Below are 24,957 nucleotides of genomic sequence, written 5' to 3' on the forward strand. Positions count from 1 at the left end.
CAAATATATATTTATATATATATTGTTTCCAAGGAAAGCAATGAATGAATGAATGAATTTTACAGCAAAAGCTAGAATAACACAACCAAGGAAGGGTTCCCTTATGAGGTGGAATGTGGGGGGCAGCAGGCTCCGTTCCCGAGATGACACTCGCTGCCAAAACTGACTAGAGAGACCAAAGAGGATGCCTGTGGCACATGGCAGGGTGTGTGTGTGTGACAGCTGCCTTCGTTCCTGAGATCTTTGCACCCATTGCTGAAACTGACTAGAGAGACCAGAGAGGATGCCTTTGAGGTGTGGGGGGGTAGGGAAACAGCCGGCTCCGTTCCCCGAGATCCTTACACTCGCTGCCAAAACTGAAAAAAATGGCTTCTCTGGGAGGGGTTGGATGAGGGAGGGACAAGTGAGAATGGGTGGGAAACGAGAAACCTGAAGACTATTCACAGAAATTGCCCTGGTTAGCTTCACTTTGGGATTGAGACAAAATTTAAAATTGTGATAAAAACAGGTTCCTGAAAATGTGATCAGAAAAATCATGAATGATCCAAAGGAAGCCCCAAGGCAGTCCCGCAGGAATCATGAGGCTAAGTAACCAAGCATAAATGGCCATTGATTGTGTGTGTGTGAAATGCCTTCAAGTCGCAGCCGACTTATGGCGACCCCTTTTGGGGTTTTCATGGCAAGAGACTAACCGAGGTGGTTTGCCAGTGCCTTCCTCTGCACAGCAACACTGGTCTTCCTTGGTGGTCTCCCATCCAACTACTAACCAGGGCTGACCCTGCTTAGCTTCTGAGATCTGACGAGATCAGACTAGCCTGGGCCATCCAGGTCAGGGCAGCCATTGATTAGCAATTGGTTTTTATTAACAGACGGTGGAATGCAGATCTGTTTCCCAGTGATTGACAGTGGGACAGGGCACCCAGTTCTCCTGAGTTCTGCTGAACTGGCCAGAGGTCAGAACACACATGAGTAGCTTAATCTAAGGGCCACACCAGGCAAAAGTTGTTGGATGTGGGGTACAGTGTAGGGGGGAAAGGGAGGTTTAACCACCCCATGCAGTTTCACCCTTTGAAACCAGAAGAGCGTAAAGACCCTTGGGAATGGTCCGTTTCAATCAGCAAAACTATCCCCCTTTCACTCTCTTTACTATGGTTCCTGTCTGTATCCGAGGGCTATGAGACTTACGGTTGCCTGCTCTAGGTTGGGAAATTCCTGGAGATTTTGGGGGTTTCTCCTTTAATTTTGGCCCTTAGGGGATTGTTAATCGGTTACCAAGCAATCTTTTTATTTCTTTTTTTAAAGCACTCATTTCATAGAGGCTGCTTGACAATTGGTGCTGAGGTTGTAATCATGCAAATAGGTGTTATGGGTTAGAAATTGTGCCATTTACCCTGATGTCCCAGACAATGTCACCATAGTGTTCTTCTGCTGGACTTGATGGACCTTGGTCTGATCCAGCATGGCCTTTCTTATGTTGTTATGTTCTCATGTTCTTCTGATTGTTCTAATGGAAGAGACATTGGGATTATGGATTTTTCAAAGGTGGAAAGCTGTGTGCAGACAAAATCCAGAAAATGAAACTATTTTCCCTGAGTTTCCTAAGGCCATTTTTCCTTCTCAGGCTGGAAAAATGAGCCAGGAGGAGGAGATACACACAGATTTGTAAAAGTGGAATATGATATAGGTGCAAATTGGGGGGTGGGGAGACTAGTAGCTGTCTGCCAGAGATGAAATCAGTGGGAAGTAGCTGGCACATGCCCTACTTAACTGACTAATTAACTAACTAGGAATACTATCTGCCAGACAAAACAAGTACATAATAATAGCTTAATTGAGGCAGAGGTTCAGGTTTATTGTCTGAAGCAATGGGAACACCTTCAACACTGATTGTTATCCAGCAGTAATCCTTAGGAGCTCCCACACTAACTTCCCTTCTATTTTGCCTCGAAGATGAACCGGTGAGGCAGCTATTGGGAAGAAAATGCCTTCTTGTAGCAATTTATGGTCATTAAGAGCTGTTGTTTTGGGAGGAAAGCCATCTTACAGTTTGTTTGGAATAGGGGTGGGAGTTTAATTAAATAGCCCTTATTTGTGTGTGCCAAGATGGTTAGATATTTCCTCAAGAATTTGCAATTAAGCATGCTGAGGGTAATTGTATCATGTTTCTAGAGAATGGAATAAATAATGAACTTAGCGTTAAACATCCTATAGAATCCCTTGATATATTTTTGTACCATCAGTATGCATCTGCAAAGTTAGACTAACATGCATGATTGGAATGGGTTCTATTGGTTAAAACCTGCCTGCCCAAAGTGGAGATGTAGCCACATATTGTGTGTGTGTGTGTGTAAAGTGCCGTCAAGTCGCAACCGACTTATGGTGACCCCTTTTGGGGTTTTCGTGGCAAGAGACTAACAGAGGTGGTTTGCCAGTGCCTTCCTCTGCACAGCAACCCTGGTATTCCTTGGTGGCCTCCCATCCAAATACTAACCAGGGCCAACCCTGCTTAGCTTCTGAGATCTGACGAGATCAGGCTAGTCTGGGCCATCCAGATTAGGGCTAGCCACATATTAGCAACTTGAATACTTCCTAGTCATTATTTCAGTACTATAAGGAAATGGGGGCAGGGGGGGCAGTTCTAGGCAGGTCTACTATGAAATAAGCCCTGTTTTATTCTGTGGGATTTACTCCCAGGAAACTGGGAAAAGTCTTTTTAGGATTGCAGCCAGAAATGTAACAATAATGGCCATTAGAAACAGCAGGTGTAGTGGTTAAGAACGATGGTTTAGAGCAGTGGACTCTGATCTGGAGAACCGGGTTTGATTCCCCACTCCTCCACATGAGCAGCCGAGGTATTCTGGTGAACTGGATTTGTTTCGCCACTCCTACACATGAAGCCAGCTGGGTTACCTTGGGCCAGTCAAAGCTCTCTCAGCCCCACCTACCTCACAGGGTGTTGGTTGTGGTGAGGGAAAGGGAAGGTGATTGTAAGCCAGTTTGATTCTTTCTTAAGTGGGAGAGAAAGTCAGCATATAAAAACCAACTCTTCTTCAGGTGAAGAAGTAAAGGCAATGATAATCCATGGGATAGTTGGTGCCCATTGTTGAAACAAGGATTCTCTGAATAAAAAGGTGTTCAGAGACTTGGGAAGTGGCATTTAATCTTATGTTAACCCTGTGCTTCCATGGTGGCACTGAAAAAATTGGTGTCTACCATGCTTTGTTTTCTAATTCATAAAATGAGGATAATTCATAAAATGAGAATAATACAGTGATCTAATGCTCATGAGGTTGAAGTTTGTTCCCAGTTCTTTGTGAATCCAACCTCAAGTACTGATGTTATTTTAAACTCTGAACCCCCCCTCCCCAAATAAGCTTTGTGTGTGTGTAAAGTGCCGTCAAGTCGCAGCTGTCATATAGAGGAGGGTGCCAAGTTGTTTTCTGTTGCTCAAGAAGGTAGGACCAGAACCAACGGGTTGAAATTAAATCAAAAGGATTTCCGTCTAGACATTAGGAAGAATTTTCTAACAGAGCGGTTCCTCAGTGGAACAGGCTTCCTCGGGAGGTGGTAAGCTCTCCTTCCCTGGAGGTTTTTAAGAAGAGGTTAGATGGCCATCTGTCAGCAATGCTGATTCTGTGACCTTAGGCAGATGATGAGAGGGAGGGCATCTTGGCCATCTTCTGGTCACTAGGGGTGTGGAGTGGGGGAGGTAGTTGTGAATTTCCTGCATTGTGCAGGGGGTTGGACTTCATGGCCCTGGTGTCAGGAGCAGGCCATGAAGACAGTTCATGGTTGTGCTCCCAGGTGTGGTTTTGCAGTTCTCTTCCAAGGCCACTCCGTGCCCCGTGTTTAGACTTCATAGATTCCTTTGGTGTGAGAATTGCCAAGTACTCCTTCCTGCCTCTGGGAGGGGGGTTGCCTGGGTTACCGGTTATCTCCTTTGCTTTTCCATATATGCCAAGTGCCTTGCCCTTGTCCCTCACTTGTGTCATTCTGAATATGGCTTCTGTAACCTTTCAAGTCTAATCAATAAAGCTGCTTTCGTGGACCTGCCGTCTACTGGAATCTGTTTAAGGGTTTGCTGCAGGGCTAGAGCTCACACCTGGTGGTCCCCAGCAAGTTCTGCTTCCCAGGAACATGCTTCAAAATGAAACGGAATTGGGGGGGAAAGTCCGCCCATCGCACTTGTTTTGCAGACAGCTTGCGAGCCCCCGTTAAAGCTTCCAAGTTTTTGTGGTCACTCCAAACTTCAAAGGGTACTTTAGATCCCTCTAAAAACTGTCTCCACACCGTGAGGGCATGCTTAACCGCTGCGGCCTCTTTTTCCCAGATCGGCCAATTGAGCTGAGATTGGGCAAACTTCTAAGTAAGCACACGGATGCAGTTGACCGTCTTTCCCCCGCTGTAGCAATGCACCCCCCATCGCCACCTCAGAAGTGTCTACTTGGACTATAAACATCTGTTCACAATCAGGGTGTCGCAGAACCGGTTCGGAGGTAAACAGTTGCTTAAGCTTGTTAAAAGCGGTTTGACACTTGGGGTCCAATTTACTCGGGCAGTAGGTAAGATGGCCGCACTGCCCTTCCCTTTTGTTTTGAGGAGGTCCGTGATGGGCAGTGCAATCTGGGAAAAGTTGGGGAGGAACCCGCGGTAAAAATTTGCGACCCCGAGAAATCTTTGAACTTGCTTACAAGTTGTGGGTGGTTCCCAGTTTGTTACTGCCAGCACCTTTTCCGGGTCCATGGTTAGCCCGTGGTGCGTGATTATGTAGCCAAGGAAAGTCAATTGTTTTTGATGAAACTCACACTTGGATACCTTGGCATAGAGTTGATTCTCTCTGAGACGTTGCAACACTTCCTTAACCAAAGCTATATGTTCATCTAAGGTTTTGGAGTAAATTAAAATGTCGTCAAGATAACCCCCCCCCCTTGAACAGCAAGTCATGTAGGATCTCATTGATGAGTTGCATGAAGACCCCCGGAGCCCCTTTCAATCCAAAGGGCATTACCAAAAAATCAAACATCCCAAAGCAACTTGAAAAGGCTGATAGGGGCTCATCCCCCTCTCGAATCCTAACTCTGTAGTAAGCTTTGACCAAGTCCAATTTGGTAAAAATGTGTCCCTCCTTCAGTTGTCCCAAGAGATCCGAGATCAAAGGGATTGGGTAGGTCGAGTTTGGGTAACCGCATTGAGTTTCCGAAAGTCAATACACAAATGTAAACCCCCAGTTTTCTTACACACAAAGAAAGCTGGTGCTGAATAGGGTGCGGTAGAGGGTCGGATAAAGCCTCGAGCCAAATTCTTGTCTAAGAATTCACGGAGCACAGTTCTCTCAGTAGGACTCATCAGATAAATTTTACTTTTCGGCAGTTTTCCATCCCCCACCACCTCAATAGCACAGTCTGACTGGCGGTGGGGGGGGCAGCACATCACACTCCTGTGTATTAAAAACATAAGCAAAGTCCCGGTATCCAGGGGGCAATTGAGACGGATCGGACACAATCAATGCTAGGGCAGGAGCTGATTCTCTGGTGGTTTTAACAACCACTTTGTGGCGGTGCAGTTCGCATAAGGGGCTATTAAACGCCAAGGTTTGGGCTTCCCAGTCTATGGTGGGACAGTTCGCCCCTAAAACCACAGCGTAACGAATCCCGGGAGCAATAGTAAAGTTGATCTGTTCCCAATGATGGCCTATTCCCATCGCTACTCTGTCTGTGCGACTGTTTACCGGCCCTCCCCTAAAATCACTGCCATCCATCTGGGTGAACTGAACGGGTACCGGTAAAGGCACTGCTTTCACTTTAAGAGCTTTAAAAGGGGCCTCGTTGATTAAAGTGCGGGCACATCCAGAGTCTACCAAAGCTTTAACCTGTAACTGGGGACCCTTTCTATAGTGCTGCAATGCCACATCTCCATACACAGCCTCTCCCACTTCACTCACCATCAGAGGAGCCTTGGGATTTGCAGGGGCACCTGCGGAGGCCTGCGGTGTCGCTCCGTCTACCGCAGACCCAGTCCGTTTTTTGGCTGCTCAAGGGGAGAGGCCAGATTTTGAGCAGGGGAGTCTCAATGGCAGCCCTCTTTGGATGAAGCGGAGCTGTCTTCAGCTGGGGTAGCTGCAACTGTAATCCTGGACCCCGACGGGTCTGCTGAAATTGTAATCCTGGACCCCAATGGGTCTGCTGGTGGGGACTCTCTCGTGGCTCCCTTGACGTGGAGAGCTGGGGGAGCTTTCCGTCCTGGAGAGATGCGGCTACCGGTCACGGTGCTCCTCCTTCGAGCGCTTCCTCTCCCGCGGGGAGTCCCCTCCGGCCGGGGAACCTGGGTCTGCCGTTCCAGGCACGACGGGCAGTCTGCAGTGAAATGCCCCATGGCACAGCAAAACCGACCCCCCCCCCTGAAACCATGTTGCTCGGTCTTGCGAGGGCAGAACCTGTTTCCGCGGAGAAGAAACGGTGGGTTTGGGAGGGTTTTTCAGGGTTCCCCCTTCCTTGGCCTGACGTCAGGCAAGGGAAATGAATTGGCAACCTCTTCCGCCAGTAGGATCCACTCCTCCAGAGTGGCTGGATCTCGCTGCATATATGCCCAGTTTAAAATCTTGGGTTGTAAGGCTTCCCGAAAATAATGCACTCAGGTGGCTTCCGTCCAATCGACAATTTACTCGCAAGTCTCTGGAACTCATCAGCGAATTCCCTGACCGAGGAGGATCCTTGACGGAGTTGTAGGAGGGCAGTTTTGGCCTTCTCCCCCTGGAACGGGTCCTCGAAACGTCGTCTTAACGCTCACATAAACTCATTGAGTGAGCGAATGGATCGGGCCCGGGTATCAAACTGTAGGATCATCCACTCTGCAGCCCTCCCGGTCAAAAGGGACTAAACGAATCTCACCCAACTATCTTCCGTGGGGAAGGTATGCCCCTGTTCTCTCATATATCTGTCCACTTGGTGAAGAAAACAGGGCAGGGCTTCTGCGGAGCCGTCAAAAGTCACTCGCAGGTGAGGCTGTTGCCACGGCACGATTGGTGCCACTGGTAGGAGCGGCACCGCAGGCTGGCCTGGCACCCCAGGTTGGAGCGGAACTGCAGGCTGGAGCAGGACCGCTGGTTGGCCTGGCACCCCCGGCAGAGGCTCCGCTGGCTGGCTTGGCACCCCTGGCGGAGGCGCCGCTGGACCTGTCAGAAGCTGTCCTGGGGCCGGTGTGGTGGCTGCCGCCTGGTGCAGGCGTCGGTACTCCTGCCCCAGTACATCCATCTGTTGTTGCATCTGGGCCATCCGCTCCAACAGTTCTCTGTTTTGGTATTTTAAGGTGTGAATCTCCTCAGACCCCCCCCCCAGTGCGCCGAGGGTGACCAACGCGGAGGTTGGTATTCCATTCATCTGAATCCTCCTCCTCCGTATCACCCTCTTCTATGTACCCTCGTCCCTCAGGTACAAAGGTGTCGTGGGAGGCCGCTCCGGCAAGCCGTTCTGACGGGCCACCGTCCGTGGCGGGTAGGTGTCCGGAGAGAATGAAGGAAATGATGGGAGAGAGGTCCAGTCTGCCCCGCTGCCCTTCGGTCATGCTCCGACCGCCGTGGCTGCCTGTTCCTTGGCCCAAGTCCCGGCTGCCACCTCCGCCAGTAGTTGCTCCGCTGCCTGTTGCTCGGCAGCCTGAACCCTGGCCACCATCTCCACCAAAAATTGTTCCGCCGCCCGTTGCTGGGCGGCCTGCGCTTGAGCCGCCTCCAATTTGGTGGCCCGGGCCACGGTGGTGGCTGCTATAATCTGCTTGGCCGCTTGTTGCAGCAACAACTTCAGTTCTGGGTAGTTGGCAAGCATCGGTCTGACCCGCTGGGCGAGTTCCATGGAGGAAGGGCCGTACTCCGGCTTGAGTAATTTGTGGACTTCTTCCTCTGTCGCCGTCGCCGGCAGTAGATCCACGAGACACAGGAGTGTCCGAGCGGCTGCATCCTGAGTATCCGGGGTGAACTGGTCCCGATCCAGGGGCCCTCCTCCGGCCACCATGGAGGAACGGGAAGCAGGAATCTGGAACGCTCCGAAGTCAGCCCCCAGTCGCTGCAGGAGAGCAAAATCCTCTTGTGCCAGCTGCGTCTCCTTCAACAAAGCCTCCAGCCACCAAAGTTCGTCTTGGGCACAGTGGTCACCTTCCCTCGTTTCCCACGGGGCAGCTGTTTCCAGTCGTTGCCACTGGTCCACCACCAACCCGACCAGCCAATTAGATTCAGCGCAAGTCCGACGCGCCTCCTCACAGATAGTGCGCGAAAGGTCGGGGTCCTCGGGGAGCTTGCCCTGAGCTCCCACCCATGGGAAAGGAATACTCAGCGAACCCTCCGGGGCTCCAGCCAGAGGTCGGTGAAGAAGAGAAAGAGACTAGTATCCTAATATGAGCTGTTGTCCCGTGATAATCCCATAAACAGACTTCGGCAGACAGGCAGTCCAAAGAAAGCTGATTTATTAGAAAATCTACAGGTAGCAGAAGCCAGGAGCAAAAGGATACTAGTAAAGATCATAAGTTCAATACATGGCATAAATAGATGGGCAAACGGGAGATAAATCTGGGTACCATGGCAACCCCCCTCCCTAGAGTTGTCAGGAGCTCTGGAAGCTCCCACTGGAAAAAGTCAAAACAATCTGGGAGCCGGCCTTGGTCGGCACCTGGTGTAACCACAGCATACCATTCTCAGGCCTATGCCTGACAATGGGGTGGTTTGCCATTGCCTTCCCCAGGCATCTACACTTTACCCCCACCAAGCTGGGTCCTCATTTTACCGACCTCGGAAGGATGGAAGGCTGAGTCAGCCTTGAGCCGGCTACCTGAAACAACTTCCATTGGGATCGAACTCAGGTCGTGAGCAGAGCTTGGACTGCAGTACTGCAGCTTACCACTCTGCTCCACGGGGCTCCTAAATAAGCTTTAGACCACCACAAATCATACCCCCCACACACACACATTCATGGCGGAGAGCTTTTTAAGTGTCATCAGTGGTTGAGATTGGATTCACAAATAAGGAGCCAGGAGGTGCGATTAATGGGAAAAATTATTCAGGCAAGGACTGTTGAACTCTTGGTGCCCTGAAATTGCAATGTCAGTAAAGCTGGAAGAGAATGCATGTTGCGAGTGTTGCTCTCTTCTTTGGGCACATGGATTTTAGTCAATTGGAGTTTGTTTCAAGCGGTGTACCTGGGGGATAGGGAGAATGGATGCCTGCTTCATGTTGTGAGGGAAATGAGGAAGGTGAATGGGTGCTGAAAAGTAAAGCTAGAATTATTACTAATTAATTAACATTATAAATGAGTTAGCAAACTTAAGTTTAATTATTGTGTCAGTATAAGGTATATATGACCTGGATGGCCCAGGCTAGCCTGATCTCGTCAGATCTCAGAAGCTAAGCAGGGTCAGCCCTGGTTAGTATTTGGATGGGAGACCACCAAGGAATACCAGGGTTGCTGTGCAGAGGAAGGCATTGGCAAACCACCTCTGTTAGTCTCTTGCCGTGAAAACCCAAAAAAGGGGTCGCCATAAGTCAGCTGCGACTTGACTGCACTTTACACACACACACACATAAGGTGTGAGTGAAGGATCTTGTATCAAGTTGTATATATCTAATGTGACTAAGCTGATATAAACGCAGGGAAGATTATAAGATGGGAACAAAATTGGTTATGTCCGCCCAGAGAAAGCTTGTTTTTAATTCATTGTAGATTTCAAGTCTGTAATGTTTATGTATTGTTTTTGTGTTGTAATTTTGTCTGTACTGTATGATCGAGTAGAAATTTGAAAATAAAAATACTTAAATAAAAAGAAAAGAAAAGGTAGAGGAAGAAAGTGGGTGTACATGGCTGCATGAACCAAAGAGTGGTGTGCAGGTATGTGTGGGAAGGTTGGCTCACTGCCTTAATGTGTGGGTTTTGATCTGTCATGGCTTTATTAGACAAGTGGCTATGTACTTGGAGTATTCTGCATTGTATGGGCATAGAGCCGGTGTGGAGTAGTGGTTAAGAGCGGTGGTTTGGAGCGAGGGACTCTGATCTGGAGAACCAGGTTTGATTCCCCACTCCTCCACATGAGCGGTGGAGGCTAATCTGGTGAACTGGATTGGTTTCCCCACTCCTCCACATGCAGCCTGCTGGGTAACCTTGGGCTAGTCACACTCTCTCAGTCCCACCTACCTCACAGGGTGTCTATTGTGGGGAGGGGAAGGTGATTGTAAGCCGGTTTGATACTTTCTTAAGTGGTAGAGAAAGTTGGCATATAAAAACCAACTCTTCTTCTTCTTCATTGAATTCTCTGCCATACATTCACTGATTAACCTTCACTTTCTAGGTGTTTCCTGAATGTAAGATGGGTAAATCAGGATATATTCCTAATGCTCAAGCCCTTAATAATAAGCTGTGTGTACATTTTTATCCTTCCTCCCAGGAGCTCAGGACAGCATATGTTCTCCCTTCCTCTATTTTATCTTCCCAACAACCCTTTGAAGTAATCAAAAAGGGCAAGAGTCCAGTAGCACCTTAAAGACTAACAAAAATATTTTCTGGTAGGGTATGAGCTTTCGTGAGCCACAGCTCACTTCTTCAGATATCTGAAGAAGTGAGCTGTGGCTCACGAAAGCTCATACCTACCAGAAAATATTTTTGTTAGTCTTTAAGGTGCTACTGGACTCTTGCCCTTTTTGACTACTGCAAACAGACTAACACGGCTACCCACTGTGAATTACCTTTGAAGTAAGTTAGGCTGAGAGAAATTGGCTAGCCCATAGTATATATGTAGTATATGTATAAAATTTAACATGTTGAGTCTTGCCTTGTGCGTATAGCCAAGGTGTTTTGAGAATCTGACCGATAATGGTGCGAAAGTCAGCAACCTGTATTTTCTTCTCCCTGTATACTCACCTCCTAACACTAACACATGTTCTCCTAGTGTTTGTATCACACAGATGCCCTCTGTGGACATTACACTGGTGTTCAGTTGATGCAGACCGGGAGCCCACCAATTAGACATTTCAGGAACATGGTTTTCACTATCACCATGTTTTTCACAATCAGCATAATCACAATCATAATCATAATCATCAGGCAGCGCATGGATTTTCCATGCAGGTACAGCTTCCATTCACTTGCATCACCAAATCTTTACCCAGGTAGAAAACGCACATGTTGCCTTGCTCACATGCTACCACAGTGTGCAAATTCCATTCCTGAAACATGAACACATGAAGCTGCCTTATACTGAATCAGACCCTTGGTCCATCAAAGTCACTATTGTCTACTCAGACCGGCAGCAGCTCTCCAGGGTCTCAGGCAGAGGTCTTTCACATCACCTACCTGCCTAGTTCCTTTAACTGGAGATGCTGGGGATTGAACCTGCATGCAAAGCAGATGTTCTATCACTGAGCCATGGCCCCTCCCCTATAACATGCAATGGGTGTGCTCTCAGTCTGCATGAATTGAATGCCAGCCTAACACCTGCAGAAGAATAAAGTTCCATTAGAGCTCATCTCCCTTTCTTCAGAACAGAAATAAACTTAAGATGAGAAGAGTGGCCAAAAACAGTAGCATCGATATCCTCATAGTCTTCCTGAGCACTGTCTGCGGCAGCTATGTCTTGTAGGAGTTAGTAGTAACATAACAGCAGTGAGGAGACATGGATTTTTTTTTTGTCTCTAGGAGAAAGAGGAAAGGTGCAGAGAACCTCAGGCCATCTTTCCTTGACCCTCACTTGAAGATAGATCAGAATATGAAAGATGAGTCCCGCAAACGTAATTGAAACTGAGGGCGAGGAGTTTGAAGGACTCTAATGAGGAAGCTGGCGTTTTCTTCCCCTCACGCAGAAGATGTCCTGGAGCAATAGTTATTTGGTGTTTGTTGCTAGGGCCTGCTGATCTCTGAACTGTAATTTTTTTAGTTGTGTTGGAGTGAATCACCTTGGATTGGGGCGGGGGCGGGGGGGAAGCCAGCAGCTTCTGTGTAACAAGATCTACGAATAGAATGAAAGCTTTAATTAGGTGGTTATAGAAGGTAGTAATGTTCTTTTTTTGAATAAACGTCTTCAATAAGTGTTAACAATATAGTTTTGCTAACTTAGAGCTCCCTACAAGAGAGGTGGTCAGTTGGGGGCTTGATACAGTGATTGACTAGATCAAGTTAAGCACGTATAACCTGTATATTATGTTCTTTCCCCGTGTGCTCTTCTTTCCCTTTCTTTTTTTCTGTACCCCTATATTAAAATTAAAATAAATAAATAAATAAAAAGATCTGCAAATGGAGTGAAACTTGTATGGCAGGACTTTCCTGCCCACCCCCATCAAGCTGTAGCACACTGAGCCCCCCCCCCCCAATTTTGTTCCTGGTGGTTCTTATGAATGGCATAGGAGCAAACAAGGTCTGTGGGGGAGTCAGCAGAAATCTGACTACAGACGTGTCCTTTTGTCATCAAAAACAAAAGGCAGCATACGCGCCTAGAAACAATAGGAGACATGGTTGTGTTTTTATAAGGTTATAACATGCATTAGCATTCAGTACATGCAAGAGGCTTGAGAAACAAGGCAGGTCAAACAACATTATAACAAGATTAAAGAATTAAAGTCCTTGTATGGCAGTTTGCAGAAGTGTGGCTTAGAAGATTCGGTCATGATCTATTAATATATTTGGCGGGATGGGAGAAAAATAGATGCTGATGTTTACGGACAGTAAAATGAGTTTACAGAAATAATGCCAGGGAAAAGCCATGAGTTTTGAGATCTGCCCCCGCCCCTCCTATGATATGAATGGTTCCTCTTGTGTTTTCCCCCCTCTCTTCCTGCCAGCATTGCAACATCTATTGTATTCTGCTCACAATGGCCAAAGATGCTCAGAGTCGCAATCTATAAGGAGCTTCCAGTGCCAGCCTTCATTGTTGTAAGGAGTGGCAGGAGTCTTTTTTTCCCATTATTGTTTCCTAGTCTATTACGACAGCAGCAGCAAAGGCTCAGATGCGCAGGAATTGAGTAGCCATAGTGAATCTTTTAAGCTATCTTAAAAAAAAGAAAACACTATGGCCATTTATGCATGGCTGTTTCTGCCCGGTAACCCCGCTGACTACTTTGGGGCTTTGCCTTGATCAGAGGAGCATGCCGAATATATTAGGTGCTGTGGAACACAGGCAGGATGGTGCTGCTGCCGTCGTCTTGTTTGGGGGCTTCCTAGAAGCACCTGGTTGGCCACTGTGTGGACAGACTGCTGGACTTGATGGGCCTTGGTCTGATCCAGCAGGGCTTTTCTTATGTTCTTATTATGCATGCATTTTCCGGCCATCAGAGGTTGCCTTGCTCTCCCTGCGCATTTTCGCATGTTTTGCCCGTGCTTTCTGGATTTGTGTTTAGTTAGCATCCAGAAGACCTGGGCAAAATGTGTGGAACCGCTCGGGGAGAGCGAGGTGACTCCTGATGTATGCATAATCAAGGCAAAGCCCCGAAGTAGTTGGTGGGGTTACCTCAAGGAAACAGCCATGCATAAATGGCCTATGGCTGGTTTGCTGCATCTGAAGAAGTGAGTGCTACTCCACAGGAAAAGGCCATAAAGTTTTTCAGATGCACCAAGACTTTCTTCCCCTTTTCTTTACGGTTAATTTATTTACCCTTTTCTTCCTACTGGGATTTTGTGAACAGAACCAAAAAAAGGGGTTGGGTTTGAGCTGAGTCATTGTCCTGCAAAAGTAATGTGCTAGTCATTGTCCTGTAAGTATCAAGATAATGTGCTAATGAGGGTATGGTATGTTAATGTGGAACCATTGTATCCTGAAGTGATCTGTTAATGTGTGTAATCCAAAGCTAATCTGCATGGCTATTGTTGAATGTTGTCTTTGTTAGTCTGGAGGTTTTCCGAACAGGAAGCCAAGCCTTATTCATTCTTAAACTCTCCTCTTTTCTGTTAAAGTTGTGCTGATGATTATGAATTTCAATGGCTTCTCTGTGCAATCTGACAAAATAGTTGGTAGAATTGTCCAGTCTTTCAGTGTCTTGGAATAAGGCCCCTGTGTCCTGTTTGTGTCAGTCCATGTTCAGCCACTGCTGATTTCTCAGGTTGGCCAAGTCTGCAGTATCTTTCATGTTCTTTTATCCTTGTTTGTATGCTGCGTTTTGTGGTCCCGATGTAAACTTCTCCACAGCTGCAAGGTATACGATATACTCCTGCAGAGGTGAGGGGGTCTCTTTTGTCTTTTGCTGATCGTAGCATTTGTTGTATTTTCTTGGTGGATTTAAACACTGTTTGTAGGTTATGTTTTTTCAAAAGTTTCTCCATCCTATCAGTGACTTTTTTAATAAATGGCAAGAATACCTTTCCTATGGGAGACTGTTTTTCCTGAGTTTTCTGATTTTTGTTTGGTTTAATGGCCCTTCTGATTTCATTCTTGGAGTAGCCGTTTGCTAGCAGTGCGTGATTTAGGTGATTAGTTTCTTCCTGAACCAGACTGTAGGTTTGTAAGGTGCCGACAGTCTGGTTCAGGTTTGTAGATGATACATTTACTATTTGGAGCCATGGTGAAGAAAAATTAATGGACTTTCTAAACCATCTTAATAATATTCATCCAAACATTCAGTTTACCATGGAAAAGGAAATTGAGGGTAAACTCCCATTTCTTGATACCCTTGTCATTCGTAAAACAAACTCTCAGTTAGGTCACAAGGTCTACCGGAAACCAACTCACACAGATCGCTACTTACACAAAAACTCCAACCACCACCCCCGACAGAAAAGAGGAATAATCAAAACATTAATGGACCATGCAAGACGGATCTGTGAACCACAGTTTCTCAAGGAAGAAACTAATCAATGACTCAGCTCAAACCCAACCCCTTTCTGACTATATCTTCCTACACACTTGACACTGAGAGACACTGTCCTTCAGTGTTACTACTCTGAAGATGCCTGCCACAGTTGCTGGCGAAACGTCAGGAAAGAAAATTCCAAGACCACGGTGTCAAGGAGGTCCGGCCTGCCCTCCAGCAAACCGGTTCCTCCTTGGGTCAAAAGTTGCCAAACTCCCCACTGGGCTTCAGGACTCTCCCTAAAGCACAATGCGGGTAGACTCTGCTACCTTGTCGAGGAGACTCGGTCTGCTCTCCAGCAGGCCGATTCCTCTGTAGTTCAAAGTCATTAAATGTTTCCCTAAGGAAACCCAAATTCCTTACTGTGCCCCAGGATTCCCCCTTTGAGCGTAGTACAGGTATTTCGCCACCAGCTCTCAATTCCAAAAGGCTGGCTTTCCCAGGGATGAGCTGAGAGCTACTCTTCCCCAGCCAGTTTCCCAAAAGTCAAAACCAAGCAAAAACCGTCCCTGCAGAGTAGAGCTTCTGCCAGGGGGAGGCTTATTGCCACAAAACACTAGGGTAGGTGGTTTCTCACACACACACACACTCAGGCACTTGGATTTAGCCGTAAGACCCAAAAAAAGGTTTCTCAGACTTCAATATAAAGTCTAAAAGTTTATTTAATAAAATGTGTTCGTTACAGAAAGGAAATTGTTTGTGAGGCAGATAGCATAAAAACAAGAAATCTTAGCAATCTCTAACTTCACAGTAGTTCTTTAAGTTTCAGGCAAAATAGGCAAAGTTTCCAAGAGAGTAACAAATGCAAGGTTTTAGTTGATTTATAGTTACCAAGACCCAGTTTTGGTCCTAACACGCAGAGTGTCAGCCCTTCATGGTTCCCAGATGATGATCGCTTGGAGACATGACCAGCATGTCTCCCTCCCAAGCTTCATGATTTGGATTAGAACAGAGTTCATATTTATCTCTCCCATCTCATTGGGTGATGGCCATTCCGGCCAATGAGATGTTGGGGACGCAATAAACTTGTAAGATATTTGGCATGACACCTGTAGGCCTTTTGAAGTTACAGATGTATTTGCATCTCTGCAGCAATACAAAACATCTGGGCTCCTTCAAGCTTTTGAGATGTCAGGTTTCTAACAGGATTGTCACCAAAAGAACAGATAGCTGATTTACAATAGGAAGGCTTTGAAATGGAGGTGCTTTGAAGTGGAGGTGATGGTGCCTCCGGTCTCCACACCTTTCCCCCCCCCCCCCGAAGTGAAGTGGCTTCTCATGGGAAATGGGAATGGTCTCTCACGGGAATGGTTTGTGAGAGAGCTGGTCATCAGCTCCCATTTGATATCAAGACATTGAAGACATAGAAGGCCACAGAATGAACCAAAGTTTGGTGATCAAAAGAAGAGCAAGGTTGCTTTTCTTTACACACGGTTACACAGCCCGGATAACCTACAAGAACCAATGAACTCTGACCGTGAAAGCCTTCGACAATATTTAGAACCAAAAAAGTTACAGATTGGATCCTGTTCCTTAAAGTAGAAATGGGCATCTTTAAAATTAATTTACTACTTCATTTATACCCCACTGCGTACTCCAATGGGGAGCCAAAGTGACTAACAACATTCTCCCTTTCTCCATTTCATCCTCACAGCCAACCTGTGAGTTAGGTGAGCTTGAATGTGTGTGAGTAGCCCAAGGTCACCCAGCGAGCTTCCATGGCAGAGCAGGGATTTGAACCTGGGTCTCCCAGATCCTAGTGCAGCACTCTAACCACACTGGCTGTTTTTGCTGATATGGGATGCAAAGTTGCTTGAACGAGTCATATAGTAGTTCTGTTAAGTCCTCTGTACAACAACAGATGTTTGTTTGCTGTTTAAGAAAACCCCTGAGCCTGTGGGGGGGGGGGAAATAGTTAAGATCCTTTTAATTCAGTGCTCTAACTCTTCATCTTTCAGGTATACAACTAATGGTATATTATGAATATATGTACTAAAGAGAAGCAGTCCCTTAATTTAAAAATGATAAGCCTTCTTGAACTCAGTTGTCTGCAGTTACTGTTTGTAAGTGTCAGCAAAATACCGCACACTGTAATTTCCTTTTGTGTGTGCCCTGTTCTTGCATTGATTTCATGTTAGTGCAACAAATCAGTTTCCCCCTCCTACCCAAGTGCAAATGGTGATGTTATGAAAATGCCCTCAAAGAGGAACTTCATTGTGCAAAAGCATCCTACGCTGGCACTACAGATCTCAGTAGCGTGATCAATACCCCTGGGTCAGGGACTTTAAATATTTGCAGCAGGACTGAATCCCATAACCTTATCACTGGGCAATGGCATGAACAGCCATCCATCTGGAGTGTTTGGGCGCATGATAAAGTGACAATTGTCACACCCCCACAAATGATTCAAATGTGAGATCGCGGAGGGATTAAAATTAGCCTCCCTTTGTAGTTTGAAGCTACAGCTGATCAGCCTTCTACACAGGTGCATGAGTTCATAAGCTCCATCAAATGTGACCTGAATCCACCCACAGTTGCACATTGGTGAGAAATTGATGCACAAGCTGCCAGGCACCGTGGCTCCAATTGTGTGAGTCTGTTAAGTATCAGCACCCAGCTCGCTTTCAGCCAATTTGGAGATTTCAGAGAGGTTCTTCCAATTCCTGCTTTGAAAGCGTATCCTGGTATCGAGACCTTACTAAGAAATTTCAAGTTTAAATTATGATACGCTTGTCCCATCTGCTCTTCTGCAATGATGCCTTTCCAAAGAAAGGCCTCAACAGGGAAGGAACTTAAGCAAGCAGACGGAGCGTGGGCCACCCCTTCCACCTGTCACTTAACCTACCACACAGGGTTGTTGCATGTGGTGTCCAGATAGCATGGCCAACCTCCAGGTACTAGTTCTGAAGCGGGTCGTGCTGTTCAGATGACAGGCTCTTAGAATGTATCACTTACTGAGAAGTGAAGGTATCTTATTCAGGCAATCATCGAGTAAGCAGGACTCAACAACTTTACTTACTTTTAAAAAGCAAGTCTTTTTATTGATATACTTCTAGTAAAATATGTATAAATGCAGATTATCGTCTTTAACACTTCTATAAAAACTCTTGTCAAAGTACAATGTATGTATTTACAATGCATGAAGTAAAAGCAAGCAAGTCTTACATACTATTCCGTTTCAAAATCCAACTTCCAAAATATAACAGTCAAATTATTCTGATTCAGTTCAAAGTATCTAATTCATAAAGTCTAGAGTAATGTATTTAAGCCATATATACCAGTCAGCCTTTTCTTGAGAGCCTTTGGAAGGTTCTGCTTCTCTGGGCTTACTGTGGCGGTATTTATACTGTTTTAGACTCATTAAGAGTGAAGGGGGATTTTTATTCCCACTTTCAGACAACATTTTTATCCATCAAGAGGGATACCTTTTATTCCCTCTTTCAGATAACATGAGCTGTGCAGTAATGTCTTAGTTGCAGCTGTTCAGTTCCCCATGACCATATATGGGCTTCCTTTCCTTTCAGTCTATTTTGCTTAAAGTATAAACAATCATTTCTGAGCTTCATGATCACGTCATATACTCAATTTTCATACCATTCTCATCGTTAGTTCAATACGCATTAAATGAGACCATTTAGAAATCTATGATACAATATATAACTATATAAAGCATAAAACACAATTATTGTTGACACTGCAACTTGTAACCAGCTAGTTAGTATGAAACATAGCCTTCAGCAAGGTTATAGAATGTAGCCTTTAGCAAGGTCACAGAAAGCAAGAAGTTACTGCCATGAGGTTATAAAAAGCAAAGTTGAAGCTATTAATGCACTTACAGTGCAGTAAGAACTTTTTAGTAGACCTTGAGGATGGCAGGACTTTTCTGCCTTTGAGATTCAGCTGACAGCTGGCAGCTGAATCAGAAAAGGTGATTTTAGTTACATCTTACTGACAGATAATGAAAGTGACTCTATACTTCTCCCTTCAAGGACAAGATCCGGGTAACATAATTAGCTCCTAAAGAATTCTGACCTTGAGAGAATTCTGTCGGCATTTTGTAAGCTGTTATCAGGCTTTTCATTACACAAACCTCTGCAGTTTATGGTTCAGTTTTATATGCTGTGTTCAAGCTCTACATGGAATTAATTCTGCACATGTACACAAAATACCATAATTATGTCAGAGACTGCTATTACAACAGATCTCCAGCCGATAGAGATCAGTTCACCTGGAAATGGCTGCTTTGGCAATTGGACTCTATGGCATTGAAGTCCCTCCCCTCCCCAAACCCCGCCCTCCTCAGGCTTCACCCCCAAAACCTCCCGCCGGTAGCAAAGAGGGACCTGGCAACCATATGTCCAGATCAGGACTGGAGAACATGTGGGGAAGAGGCTTTAGCCTCTGTTCCGTGCCATTTTCCTGACCTGCAATGGTCCCGGGGTGCACTATTTGTAGGATTGCCAGCTCCAGGTTGGGAAATACTTGGAAATTTGGGTGGTGAATCCTAAGGATGGCAGGGTTGGGGAGGGGAGAGACTTCAATGGAGTATAATGCCATAGAGTCCACCTTCCAAAGTGGCCATTTTCTCCAGGTAAACTGATCTCTATCGCCTGGAGATCAGTCGTCATAGTGGGAGATCTCTAGCCATTATCTGCAGGTTGTGAACCCTAACTATTTGGCCTGTTGTGGAGATGCATGTATGTCCCAGATAGTGCCACCTGGAACTGTTCCAGGCTTAGGGTTGCCAGCTCAAGTTTGGAAAATTCCTAGAGATTTGAGGGCAGTGCCTGGGGCAGGGAGGGAGACAGCTCAGTGGGGACGTGATGCCATATCTTGTGGAGCCACATTCTGTGCTGTTACATTGTGGTTAAAGGTCAGCTTCTCCAACTCCTTCACCTCCTGTGCAGTCACTTCCTTCCACAATTTCTCCTAGACCAGGGGTCTCCAAATCTTTTGAGCCTGTAAGCACACTTGGAAGTCTGAAACAGGGTGGCGGGTAAAACCACAAAACGTCTGCGATGATAGGAGGCAGAGCTAACCATAAAATATCAGGGAGTGAGGTGATGCAAACTATTACACTAACATTTTAACGTTTCAGACAGAAGCTCTGTTTAACATGATGCCTTTTAAAAGAAACATGTTTAAAAATATTTACTTGCTTACATACAGCTTATCTTCAGTTACACAGTGAAGATCCTCGTGCTGTGGTGACAGCTGCTGCCAAAACAACTTAAAAAAATCTGCATAGCCAATCAGATTGCCAATGGCCAATTAGCAGCCCTGTTGGATGAAGCCTTGCCCACTTTCTGAAAACACTTAGCAGGCAGCAGGAAAGGTGTCCGTGGGCAGCACACTCTGTCCTAGATTCTTTGGTTCCTCCAATGGAATGAATATCTGTAGTCTGTAGATCTGTGGTAGGCAGATCATGAGAGGGAGGGCATCTTGGCCATCTTCTGGGCATGGAGTAGGGGTTTCTGGGGGTTTGTGGGGGAGGTAGTTGTGAATTTCCTGCATTGTGCAGGGGGTTGGACTAGATGACCCTGATGGTACCTTCCAGCTCTATGATTCTATTATTCTAATTCCGGGAGAACTCCAGGCCCCATCTAGAGGCTGACAATCCTACTAAAGCCCCTTCTTCCAATGTGCCACACTTCTGATACAAACAAGGCATTGCTCATGTAGAACTGAGGAGAACCCTCAGCTCATGTCAGATAGACACATAGAGTTGCCAGCCTCCAGGTGGTGGAGAAGAAAAAGGCACCTCTATACGAATACCAAATAGGTTAGGAAAACAGTACAGGGGCAACAGTCATGTACAAAAGGTGCAATTTATGTAAGCTACTGAAGTGAAAACATGTACAATATTGTACTCAACAAGGTAACCACACAACAAACTAACAATCAATATGTACAATATATACAGCAAGGAGCCGCAATAATTTTCAGGAGTCTCAACAGAGTAACAGTAGCAATCCAGTTTCTGTGTACAAAATTTCATAAGAAGCCACAATCTTCCATAGGAGTTTCTGTGTACAAAATTTCATAAGAAGCCACAATCTTCCATACGATACGGCCGTTTCAGATTCACAATAATAAGGAATCCTTCTTCAGTCCTTCAGATATTGCTTCCAAAAAGTGTGCTGTCATAAACAAACTTGATACCATCACACGTAGGGTAAGCATAAATCAGGTTACAAAAAGATGTCAGCAAAGTACATCACATAATGCTGCATTAAGAGACTAAAAATTACAAGGAGAAGGAGCGGGGTTAGGGAGGGGGATGGGAGGGGTGGAAAGGGAATGAGAAAATTACAATATACAAACAATGTATGTTGAATAAGAAATATATTTGAAACTTGTATAAAAAGAAATAAAAAAACAGTATTGCAGAATCACTAAAGGAACTGGAAAACACAGGACTATAAGCCACGCTTTTACAACACCTGATTATAAAGGAAGACTTCTTTTGGTGGTACCAGCCACATCCTGTCTATGTGGCCGGTGTAAGTGGAGAGGGCTTTTCAATTATGAATGGAATTAATGAGAATCTACAACAGCCCATAAAGTTTGTAGTAATTGGTTACTTCCTTTAGGGCCATGCAGAACACAGATCTCCTGGAGATGGTTCTAAGGAATCCCTGTCCTTTTGCTCTGGATAAGCATGCTCTGTGCTGCTGCAGCAACCTATCAGCACAGCTGCTCCAGAACAGGGGGACACACTTACACAGGAAAAATATGCAAGGGTTGTTTTCAGGGTGGAAATCGGGGAGAGCAAATCCCCCTTTGTGTGTATATTATATTGATTAGAATATTTACATCCCACTTTCCCTTGTGGCTCAAGGCGAATCCTGCCATGACTTTATCATTTTTATTTACCGCATCTTTATAAAGGTCAAACTGGCTTACAAACACTAAGGGCAGTCCCACCCTAGCCGAATGTAACACAATTACCATTTGTACATAATTATAATAAGGGATCCAGGCGATGTCTCCTGTCTACTGTAAAGGTAAAGGTAAAGGTCCCCTGTGCAAGCGCCAGGTCATTCTTGACCCATGGGGTGACATCACATCCCGACATTTTCTAGGCAGACTTTGTTTACGGGGTGGTTTGCCAGCGCCTTCCCCAGTCATCTTCCCTTTACCCCCAGCAGCAAGCTGGGTACTCATTTGACCAACCTCAGAAGGATGGAAGGCCGAGTCAACCTTGAGCCGGCTACCTGAAACCGACTTCCGTCGGGATCGAACTCAGGTCGTGAGCAAAGCTTTGGACTTCATTACTGCAGCTTACCACTCTGCGCCACTGGGGTACTCCCATTCTTTTCCTGTTATGGTCCTATTCCCACCCCACCCACCCCCAGGAACTAATTTGTTATGATTTTTTTTTGCTTGCCTTTTTGTGGAACAGAAGCACAGTCTCTGTAGTGTGTGGATGGTCTTTGTGCTGCTGTTTCACCATATTCTCAAGATGACACATGTTTTGGTATGTGATAAAAAGCAGTTCCAGTGGTCAAGCCCTGAAGAGCTTACAGCAGTTGCCTGTTTAAAAACATGATGGTATTAAATCATTTTATTTGTTTAGCTTTTTATTCCACACTTTTTTCCCCAACGGGGGCCCTCCAAACAGTGTACGTCATCGTTATCCTCTTCTCCATTTTAGCTTCACAATAACCCTGGGAGGCAAGTTAGCCTGAGAGGGTGTAACTGGTCCAGGTTCACCAAACAAAGTGGGAGTTTGAGGTCCTAAGCCAACACTCTAACCACTATACCATGCTGGTTTGAATTGGGAAATATTCCTAGTATCATGCTATAATAGCATTAATCAGCTCAAACTGGAAAAAGTATTATGGAGGTATAGCTCTACCGGTGCCCCTAAACATGGGGGAAGTGGAGGGATCCTCATCAGCTGCTTCCTGGCACCTTTTAAAGAGAGCCCTGCCTGTCTTCCCCCTATTTCTTGTTGATTTAGCTCTCTCCCACCCCAATGTAGGGTTGTCAGTTTCCTCTCCACCACCGACAGGAGGTTTTTGGGGTGGAGCCTGGGGAGGGCAGGGTTTGGAGAGGAGAGGGACTTCAATGCCACAGAGTCCAGTTGCCAAAGCGGCCATTTTCTCCAGGTGAACTGATCTCTCTGGGCTGGAGATCAGTTGTAATAGCAGGAGATCTCCAGCTAGTACCTGGAGGTTGCCAACCCTACCTCAATGGCCTCTCAGTCCTCCCTTGGCCTGCAAGAGTAATTTTGCTGGCCATACTCCAGGTTTCAAGATTGGCAACTATATAACTTTCTTAGTGACTATGAGGCTCCATAAATCTATTGAATTTTTTTTGGGTGGGGGAGTAACTAAAACATGTACTTGCTGGTGACATAATTGCATTTAATAGCTTTCGTGAAGAACAATATTCTTCAGAAATGGCTGCATTCAGCACAGTGAAGCCCCCTTACTGTGCAAAAAAAGGAAAGCAAAAATCCAAATTGCCTGGCTGTACATACCTTATCTTGGTAGGCTTTTACTCTGCCAACATCTTAGCACTGAATGAGGAGCTCCTCAAATTTGTGTTGTGATTCGCTGAAAGCTTTCAAAAACAGAGGCTAATATCTTGAAAGTACTGCAGAACATACAGAGTGCGGCAAACACCTTCCTCCTCCTACATAATTGAGTGTTTGTGCTTCCTCCAGCTGATACTAGGCTCTTGGTGGGATGCAGGTCCGGCAGGTTTGCTCGAGAGGCAAATCTGTACTGTGATTTGGGCTGGAGCAACAGCAGCTTCAGGTTCTCCCTGTTACGACTTACTGAGCTTATTCTTTAACTAGTGACTTGAAGGTGTCAGATGGGGATTTAGTCTGTATACCCCATCAGACTAAACAAGGGAATTGCATGGAAGCTTCAATTCACACATTACTCAGTACACAGGCTGGGTCTGGGGTCCCCAGCCACTGTCAGTTGTGTCTAGGGGCCAGCTCCAGGTTGGGAAATACCTGGATGTTTTGGGGGCAGAGCCTGAGGAGGGAGGGGTTTGGGGGAGGGGACTTCAATGCCATAGAGTCCAGTTGCCAAAGCAGCCATTTTCTCCAGGTGGACTGATCTCTATCGGCTGGAGATCAGTTGTAATAGAAGGAGATCTCCAGCTAGTACCTGGAGGTTGAGCTGAGATAAATATGCACAAGTACTAACAAAGTATGGCTGAGTAAACAATAGTACAAGGCTCAAAAACTCAAATAGCAAAGATGTATATTTGAAAGTTACAATGGTGAAAGTGCAGGAAGTGACAAAAAGGAAACTTAACACGAAATCTATTCACTAAGATCTAAAGGTCGATAAATATGATAAAGTCAATAAATATGTCTCAGTAGAATCTTTAAAAGTTCATAATAAATATATTCAAATCCTTGTGGAAACGGAAGTCAGGAGAAGACGGAACGCGGTCTGGATGCCTTGCGTTTTCGCCGCCCCCTCAGGGCGGCGAAAACGCAAGGCATCCGGAACGCGGTCCGTCTTCTCCTGACTTCCGTTTCCACAACGCAAGGATTTGAATATATTTATTATGAACTTTTAAAGATTCTACTGAGACATATTTAATGACTTTATCATATTTATCGACCTTTAGATCTTAGTGAATAGATTTCGTGTTAAGTTTCCTTTTTGTCACTTCCAGCACTTTCACCATTGTAACTTTCAAATATACATCTTTGCTATTTGAGTGTTTGAGCCTTGTACTATTGTTTACTCAGCAGTACCTGGAGGTTGGCAACCCTTTTTGACAGGGATCACATGGGGGCAGGTCCAGCATGGTCAAGCCCACTTTCCCTCCCTGTTTATTCTGTCAAGGGCTAGAGTCACAAATGAGGTCTAGAAATGTATGAATAGGGCTAGAAGCAAAAGCCGCAAATGAGGCTGAAGTATGCATAACCACCAGGGGGGGCCCTCCCAGATGACCATGAGTCCTGAGTATAAAATCTTCTAACTGCAGCCACCCATGGGCCCAGAGTTTAGGGTTGCCAGGGCCCTCTTCACCACCGGTGGGAGGCTTTTGGGGCGGAGCCTGCGGAGGGCGGGGTGAGGGGAGGGACTTCAATGCCATAATTGCCAAAACGGCCATTTCCTCCAGGTGAACTGATCTCTATCGGCTGGAGATCAGTTGTAATAGCAGGAGAT

The 24,957-nt window shown here is 45.9% G+C and overlaps 1 protein-coding gene across 4 annotated transcripts in view; it reads left to right on the plus strand.

The window, feature by feature from the left end:
- PALM2AKAP2 (PALM2 and AKAP2 fusion) overlaps positions 1 to 24,957 on the plus strand; it is a 356,481-nt gene that overhangs the window by 41,402 nt on the left and 290,122 nt on the right. The gene's annotated exons all lie outside the window — the stretch shown is intronic.

This window comes from Euleptes europaea, chromosome 4 (assembly GCF_029931775.1).
Source record: "Euleptes europaea isolate rEulEur1 chromosome 4, rEulEur1.hap1, whole genome shotgun sequence".
NCBI lineage: Eukaryota > Metazoa > Chordata > Lepidosauria > Squamata > Sphaerodactylidae > Euleptes > Euleptes europaea.